The sequence below is a fragment of the Lytechinus pictus genome, chromosome 8 (genome assembly GCF_037042905.1).
Source record: "Lytechinus pictus isolate F3 Inbred chromosome 8, Lp3.0, whole genome shotgun sequence".
Lineage (NCBI taxonomy): Eukaryota > Metazoa > Echinodermata > Echinoidea > Temnopleuroida > Toxopneustidae > Lytechinus > Lytechinus pictus.
The window spans coordinates 36,353,555-36,362,872 of NC_087252.1; the positions used below are offsets into that span (position 1 = coordinate 36,353,555).

The window sequence follows — 9,318 nt, forward strand, 5'->3', positions numbered from 1 at the left end:
TGCACTAATAGACTGGCATAATGTCTTCGCAAATGGCGATATCGATGGAAAATGGAATGTATTTAAAAATATGTTCTTTCGTTTATGTGATAAACATGCACAACTCATATCCGTCAGGCAGCGACACAAACGTTCTCCATGGATTCCTGATGAATATTTGTGTCTTTCGAGAGAACGAGATTATTTGATAGAAAGATTCGATGGTAAACATGATATCATCGATAAAGGTAATATTTTAATATGGAAACAATACCAAACTATTAGAAACAAAGTTAATAACTGGAATAAAAAAATGAAAAAGACTATTATTTGAATAAATTTGAAAGCAACAAATCAAACTCTAGAAACACATGGAAAACTCTAAAGGAATTCGCACCTACTACTGAAACCAATCAACTTGGGATGCGCGATGTTATTAATGACAAACTAGAATGCTATCCTCTAAAAATTGCAAATGTATTCAATAATCACTTCACACCAAATTGCTGTAATAATCAGAATATAGACATACATGCAGATGCTGATCAATTCACCTCCGAATCTTTCAAGTTCGAGCCCATCACGGTTGACGACGGATTTAAGGAGCTAAATAAGTTTAAAGCACCAGGTTTAGATTCTTTACACCCACTTTGTGACGTAATCGCTCACATTTTTCAATACGTCTTTATGTACAGGTTGTATTCCGAAAGATTGGAAAAGGGCACGTGTAACTCCTATTTTTAAAAGCGGCAGTAAACAAGAGTTCGTTCACTACAGACCCATTTCCGTTCTCCCTCACATCCTTGAAAATCCTTGAAAAGGCAATACACTCTCAACTTTATAATTATTTCACAGACAACTCTCTACTCAGCCCCTTACAGTCGGGATTCCGTCCACTTCATTCAACAAGTACTGTTTTGGTTGATGTTAATGAATATTTATTACGCAATATTGAAGATGGTCTGGTGACTGGGGTTGTTTTTATTGATTTAAAGAGTGCCTTTGACTCAGTTTCACACAAACTTTTATTATCTAAGTTGTCGAACTACGGCGTTAAAGGAACATAGGCAATTTGGTTTTATAATTACTTGCATGGACGTGAACAGTGTGTTGAATTTAATAATATTTTGTCAGATTTTAGGGCTTTATTGAAAGGTGTGCCCCAGGGTAGTATGGTTTCTCCTTTATTATTTTCAATATTCATAAATGATGCTTGCAATATCAATTGTGTGTATATGCCGACGACACTGCTTTATTTTGTCAAAATAGAGATGTTTCAGTACTTCAAAACTACCTTCAATGTGCAATAAACAAATTACTTCAATGGATTGACAATAATATATTAAACATAAATGTAAAGAAAACCAAATGTATGTTAATTGGGACTAGATCAAAAGTAAAAAATAAAATGATAAATACTTATGTGAAAAATGATGCAATTGAACAGGTTAATGAATTTAAATATATTGGTTTGATAATAGACCCTTACCTGCGTGGGAGTTGTCATATCAATAATGTGTGCAATAAGTTGTCAAGAACTATTGGTTTTATACGACGGATTCGGTACCTCTTGTCCAAGCGAGTTTTATTAATGATGTATAATAACCTTGTTTAACCGCACATTGATTATTGTAATGTAATATGGGGGCAGAGTGCAATATGTTATGTAACAACAGTCCACCGATTACAAAACCGGTTTGCAAGGTTAATACTTAATGCAGATTTTTATACCCCTCACTTATCCACGTTATCTGAACTTTCCTGGCAAACACTTAAACAAAGAATTAAATATCAAACCGCCCTATTTAGGTACAAAATTCTAAATAATTTAATGCCATCATATTTGAAAAATATCATAATTCCAAAAAAAAAATTTATTTATACACGATATGCTGCTCAGTCCCCACTCTTTTTTACCAAACCAAAAACTGATTATTTTAAACGCTCGCTACATAATAATGGTTCGTTAACTTGGACCAACTTGCAGTCTGATATCCGTGCAATAACCTCAGCTCATGTATTTAAGAGGCATTGTAGGCTTTTTACTCTCAAACCAGCTTGATCTTTTCTGGTGTTTTCTGTTGTTCTTTTAATGTAATATATTTATCTTTAAGTAGGCGTGTGTGTGCGTGAGGGTGTGTGCACGTGTGTGTGGATGTTTATGCGTGAATGTGATTAATATCCGAAGTATGATACTATTTTGTTTTGTTTATTACTATCATGTATTATGTAAGGTTTTACTTTGTAATTTATTGTGTATATTTTTAATGTTTTATCTGTATAGACAGGGCCCCTTGGCAGAACAATACTCGATATTGAAAGGGCTACCCTGTATAAAGAAGACTTAATAAATAAATAAATAAAGCAAATGTTTACGGGCTGATCTCCTACAGCTTCTCACAGTTGAAAAAATAAACATGGACAAATTGTCAACACTACAGAATCGTCCAGAATGTCAAAAACACTGCCAGCCACCATCCTCCTGCTAGTGTGCATATTGCAAATGCTGTTGCAATTGCAAAAATAAATGTAAATGCATACTATATTTTCGTAGTCATAAAAGGAATTACCTGCGTAGGAAAAAAAAATTTTCACACGGCAACATGCAGATTGTGCCTCGCCCACCCATGATCAATAACTACGTAGTTAGATTCTAGTGGATGTTGATGTAGGTTGATTTTAGATCCGATCTTGCCTCGTAGATACGCGCTCTTGGTCCGTATGTTACAATGATAATTCGAAGGATTGGATGACCTGTCCTATCAACTCTTCCGCAGGCTCCTATTCTTTGTGATCGGTCAATGTTATCTGGGGTGATGTCGACATCGAGATTATCCATAGCAAGTCTGTTGATTGAACCACAAAATGTTAAAACAATGGTAATTCCACATGTTAAGGGGGAATAACAATTTATTTTACCTTGTAATGAAGAGAATATAGCCAAAATAATTAATATCTATTGTCATTAAACGTGCAGGTGCATGAGGGACTGGGGGGGGGGGGGGGAGATGCTTGGTCCTTAGCACGGAAATTTAGAAAATAACACGTTTTGTTGTTTGATTTTAATTCATACATGTTCTAGATAAAAGTCAATGTCTAATTAAAATAATGATAACAATGGTAATGATTTTCTTTTTTTAATTTGTTAGGTATTGGTTTAATTGCATTTCTTTTATAGTTCGTTTAAAGGAATAAAATGATCTTGTCAGCTTGAGTGAATCTGGCAATGCATTCCAAATATCAGGTCCATGATGTCTTAGTGTTTTATGTGCAAATAGTGTCCTGGGATTGTTTAAGTGAATATTATTGCATGTTCTTGTTGGATATGAGTGTAAATTGTTATTATATGAAAATAAATCCGTGAATACTGGAGGAAACATGTCGTAATTATATCTATACATAAACAGTGTTATTTGTAAAGTATTAATATCATTTATCTTAAATATTTTCAGACGATAAAAAAGAGGGTCTGTATGTGAAAGATATGCAGATTTTGAACAAATTCTAACCGCTTTCTTTTGCAATAAAAGTATATGATTAAGCCTTGTCTTGCAGCTATTCCCCCAAATGAGGTTACAGTAGTGAATATATGGTAAAATCAATGTATTATATATCATAACAAGAGATTTCTCTGGTAAGATTTTTTTAGTCTACATAGTATTCCAATTCCTTTAGCTACAGAGGAAGACACGTTGCTTATGTGCGGAGTCCATGATAAATGCTTGTCTATTGTGATACCAAGGAATTTTACGTATTCTTTTTTTATCTAAAGGCACATTATCAATTTTTGTATCTTGTGTAAAATTTTCATTTCTATGAGATGATTGAAAATGCATAATATGAGTTTTACTTATGTTAAGAGATAACTAATTACATTTAAACCATGATGAAACTTTATTTAATTCTAAATTTATTATATCTATTAATCTGGTAAGTTCTTGTGAGATAACAAAATATTAGTATCATCGGCGAATAAGATGAAAGAAAGAATGGAAGATGAATTTACTATATCATTAATGTATATTAAAAATAACAAAGGTCCCAGAATAGAACCCTGCGGGACGCCGCAATTGATAAACGATACAGGAGATTTAACATCATTGATAAAAACGTATTGTTGCCTATTGGAAAGATATCTCTTAATCCATGACCAAGCAATGCCCCTTATCCCGTAATTATACAACTTGTGAAGTAAAATACCATGGTCAATGGTATCGAAAGCTTTACTTAGGTCCATAAATAAAGCAATGGTGTGGTTTTTTTTTTAAGTGAGTTTACAACTTTGTCCAGCAATTTGGTTATTGCGAAATCGGTAGAGAATTTTTTTCTGAATCCAAACTGGGCTGGTGTAATAATCTTATTAAATGACAAAAAGGAATCCAATCTTTTGTAAACAATTCTTTCTAATATTTTTTATATGCATGGTAAGAGGGAAATAGGCCGATAATTTGTAACTTGAGTAGGATCATCTTTTTTATAAATCGGGATTACTTTGGCTATTTTCAATAGCTCAGGAAAGCATCCAGTTGAGAGTGATAAGTTAAAAATATGTTCCAATGGAGAAACAATACATGTTACAATTTGCTTTAACAGTTTTGTACTAATACCATCATAGCCTGTTGACTTCTTTGATGTTAAAGCTTGTACTATTTCAATTATTTCATATCGGTCTGTGGGAGTAAAAAACATTGTATTTTGATTTGGCTGGGAAAGATATTCTTTAAAATTCGTATTGTCACTAACTATCTTGGAAGCTAAATTGGGACCGATGTTTGTAAATAAACGGTTGAATGATTGTGCGATTTCAGCCGGTTGAGATATTTCTTCATTGTCTATCTTAAGACTGTCGCCGTTGCTATGTGGTTTGCTTTTGTTAATCAATTTGTTTATAACTTTCCACGTGGCATTTAAATTTCCTTCTGCATCTTTTAATTCCTTACAATAATAATCTTTTTTGCATGAGCGGATTACACTGTTAAGAGTATTGCGATATTGTTTATACTTCTTAAAACTTTGTTCAGACGGTTTAGAAATATACGATTTATAAAGTTTATTGCGTTTTTTAATTGAACGTATAATTCCTCGAGTGATCCATGGGTTCTTTTATAATTTTTGCGTTGTTTTCTTTGAACAAGTGGTATATTTTTATTATAATAATGAGTTAGTTTGTCAATAAAGTATTTGTAAGCTATATTAACATCATGCTGAACCATAATTTCATGCCATTCTTCTCTTTCTAAGTCTTCAATTAAGGCCGAAATAGTATTCAAATTTTCTTTTCTGTATTTTCTTTTATTCGGCTTTTTATTATCATTAAGCTTCAGAAGTGGAGAAACAAAAAATATTGGTAAGTGATCCGTAATATCATAAGTAAAAACACCACTATGATTATTATCATTAAAAGAATTTGAAAATATGTTATCAATTATTGTCGCTGACATTGGAGTTATCCTAGTAGGTATATTTATACATGGATAAAAATCATATGAAAATAGTGTATTCAAAAATGTATTTATGTTATTATCACTGGCATCATGATTTCCGATTAAATGTGACGTGCTTTCTATATATATGATTTGACAAGTCAATATTGAAATCGCCCATTATGTAAATATGTTTATTTTCTCGTGAAATTTCATCCAATTCACTATCTAAGTTTTCAAGAAAGTTGTTAATATTGCTACCTGGGGGTCTGTATAATGTTCCTATGACTACATTTTGTCCAACTTTAATATCTATTTCAATGAATAAACTTTATATATCTTCAAAATGAATTTATGTTTTAAGTTTATATTTGAATTAATATACATTGCCACCCCTCCTCCTCTTCTTTTCCTCCTATCAATGTGTATCATGTGATAATTTGGTAAATTATAGATATTTGGAGAATTTGACTTCAGCCAGGTTTCCGAAATACCAATGACTGAAAAAGAATAATTGTTTAGAGAAGTTTAAAAAGTTTCGACTTTCGACAGAGTCAAAGTTTTTGCAGATACTTCTGGAATTGAAATGTAATAAACTGAAGTTATTATTAACATCAACATTGCCATCGTTATTGTCGTTTGATTCAAAGGCTGATATAAATTCCTGTGAAGTATAATATTTGCAATTTTTTGCATCATTTCGACTATGAATAGTGTCAATTTCATCCAAATGTGAGGTCATTTAAATACCATAATATAAGAGAAAGGACCAAGCAGGAAAGTGACAAGGGAAAAAGGGAATGGGGAGTGCAGGACGAAGGGAAACATCTTTCGAAAAAAATATGCTAACTTTGCCATTAACATTACGTACGTACAATGTGGTCTCAATTATACATGAATATTTCCTATACATGGGACATGAAATATATTTCAACATAAGTAATTTAGCAGCTATGCATAACTTTTTGTTTTTCATTTGTAACAAAAACTATTCACCTTATTCGAATCTATCTATGGTGACAAGTATAATAAATTTGATATAACTTTACTAGTTATCAATTCACTTCTATTATAAACAAATATATAAAATAAGCAGGTTATACCCGTTGATAAGGCATAAGAAAACGTGGTATACCTGTACGACTATAATGTACACAATAGCAATAATTAAGTGTCTTAGATTTTTATGATAAACAAAGATAATAATCATGCAAATCCATAGTAAGAAACTGAAATTTATGATGGTTATTGCATTGTGTAAATGTAAGGTTGAAAACAAAGAAAGAATTATCTTTAAAAAATAAAACGGGGGAAAATGGAAAATGTAGTCAGACCAGCAATAATTATCCAACTACTGCAAACATCAAGTTACATCTGTGAAAATACATAATGATTGAGTATGACATCACATACGAAGGTAGAATGAGACACTATAAAAAGTTTTCATTGGAAAGCATTCAGATCAAGCGTGGGAAAAGGTAACGAGTTATAGTGAAATGCACCGATCATGCCTATCTGAATGAATGTCTAGTCATAAAGTTCTTTCTGCTGCACAGAATAATTACATCTGTAAAGTTTTGATGTGAGGTTCATAGAATGTGGATGGTACACTTTTTTCTAACTAGTACACTTATGCAGAAAAAAAGGTTGAGGTATGAACAAATGCATTGAGAATGTACATACAGCAGTGCATAGTAAAGGTTCACTCCGGGTTCAACTTAATAATTATTACATAATCCACGATAGGTGTGTCTGAATCACATCCGTGTTTGGCCGACCATGGACATGGGCATACACAGAGCACAAGAATGAAGCAGAAATATAAATAATGGAAGGCACAAAAAAGAATGAATAAAAGAAAGAAAAGGAGAAAGAAATAGAACGATTATCAATGACAAAGCGAGAAAAAAAAATGAAGGAAAGATCAAGAAAGAAAGAAAGAAAGAGAACGGGAAGGGATAAAAATTTAAAAAGTGAAGTAAGAGAGAACAAAGGAACAGTGGTAACAAGCGGGGGGCAAGCTGCCCCCCTGGCGGATTTCACAGGGAAAATAAAAAAAGGGGAAAAGAGAGAAAGGAAGAGAAAGAAAGAAAAAGAGGAAAGGGAAAGGGAAAAAGTGAAAAGAAAGGGAAAGAAACATAAATAGGGAAAATAGAAGGTTAGCGGGAAAAGGAATGAAAGAACATGTGAGGAAGTACAAATATCCTGAAATACTAATAAATTGGCATGATTTGCAAGAGAGGAATATAAAATCAAAAGATATGACTCAATGGCACGGGCAAAAAAATGGGAGAAAGAGGCAGAAAGAAACAGGAAATGAAGGTAGAATCAAAAGCTTAATTGGAAAATCAGAATATAGAGAAAAGGGACGAGAAAAAAGAAAAGAACTTAATAACACGACCGGGTTGCTGAGGATTAAAAAATATAAAGAACGGGAAAAAAGGTGGATGGCGTCTATCATAAGCTTGCTAAATTTTATGCAATAATGGTCGCAATCAGGACAAAAAATTGCAACACTGATTGTCTGGTATGCAAGGGATAAGAATATTTTGTTGTCCTTTAAAATCGGCATAGTTGGGAAATGGTTCTCAATACATTGAGAGTCTACGTCTGACTCTGTTTCTGAGAGTGAGACTGCGTGCAAGAATAAAGATGTATTGCTAACGTTAGAGATGTATTTTGCAATACCGAGATCATATAGGTATTGAATCGGAAACGACCATCCACGAACAACAACAAGAATAAGGCCTAGTAAATTTTACTAACTTGTTGTCTAGTGCTGGTGGCGCTTGGCCTCGAACCCTTGCCCGGCGTCCCCTTATGTCCCTTCTTGCGACAGAAAACACCCTCGGGACAACAGTGGCTTGAGGCAAACACTGATGAAATCAGGATCTGGATGATGCACCCATCTTCTTGCAGGTCGCATACATCGCCAATGTCCCGACAGCAAATGCTCTCTCTGGTCGTCGGAATCACCGGGCAGTTCCCGCACCGACACCAGTCACTTCTCCCCACTCGATCGGCCGCTGGCTGGAGCTGTGGTACGATCGGATCTTCCTCCACCTCTTCTTCTTCTATTCTTCGACGGTTCTCCAAACTCTTCCGCATTCCACCTTGGTTGGAATGCATATCCCGGAGGACCCGACTTATTAATTGTTCACATTATGAAATAAACGGCAAGAAAGAAACAAATTGTGAATTATAGGGTCGACGCTGGCCGTGATCAATGCAAGTCGAAAACTATCTAAACCGTAGATTCGCGTACGTACGCGGCGCGGATGTACATGATCTATACGCATACGTGCGGTGCATATGCAGCGATAGCTAGCTAGCTCGCTCGCGCTCGTAGCAGCAGCCAGCGAAGCCAAAGTGGAGATGCTACGTCACAGAAAAAGCTGCGCATTCCATTCTGGGATCGTACAGACTCGTGCCAGAAAATAATTTTGGCAAAATTGAAAATTCAATAAAAAATAACTGTGCCTCTTATTTCTTTAAAAAATATTCAGTATAGGAAAGAGTAGGTTTTTGTCTATCGAGTGGATATAAATTGAACCTGGCCTGGACCAACCATTTAAGTAGGTGCATGGAAATTAGGAAATGTGCATTCAAAATCAGATAATGCGTGGCGCGGCAGCTGTTTAACGAATTCTCGTATCCCAGGACCAAAATCCAATTGAAACCAGTTGGATTTCCAACTGGTTTCAATTGGTTTCAATTGGTTTCAACTGGTTTCAATTGGTTTTAACTGGAATTTAACAATTTCCAGTTGAAACCAATTGAAACCAGTTGGGCAACTGGAAATCCTAACTGGAACCAGTTGGGTAACTGGAAATGACTTCCAATTGGAAATGATTTCTAACTGGAACCAGTTGAGTAACTGGAAATCCCAACTGGAACCAGTTGGGCAACTGGAAAT

At 34.3% G+C, this 9,318-nt stretch overlaps 1 long non-coding RNA gene across 1 annotated transcript; it reads right to left on the reverse strand.

The window, feature by feature from the left end:
• Positions 1 to 215: 215 nt before the first annotated feature.
• On the reverse strand, positions 216 to 8,655 carry LOC135155169 (uncharacterized). Its single transcript, XR_010294514.1, has 2 exons — positions 8,169 to 8,655; positions 216 to 2,825 (listed from the first exon to the last, which is right to left on the reverse strand). It is a non-coding gene; the product is annotated as an uncharacterized LOC135155169 (long non-coding RNA).
• Positions 8,656 to 9,318: the final 663 nt, after the last annotated feature.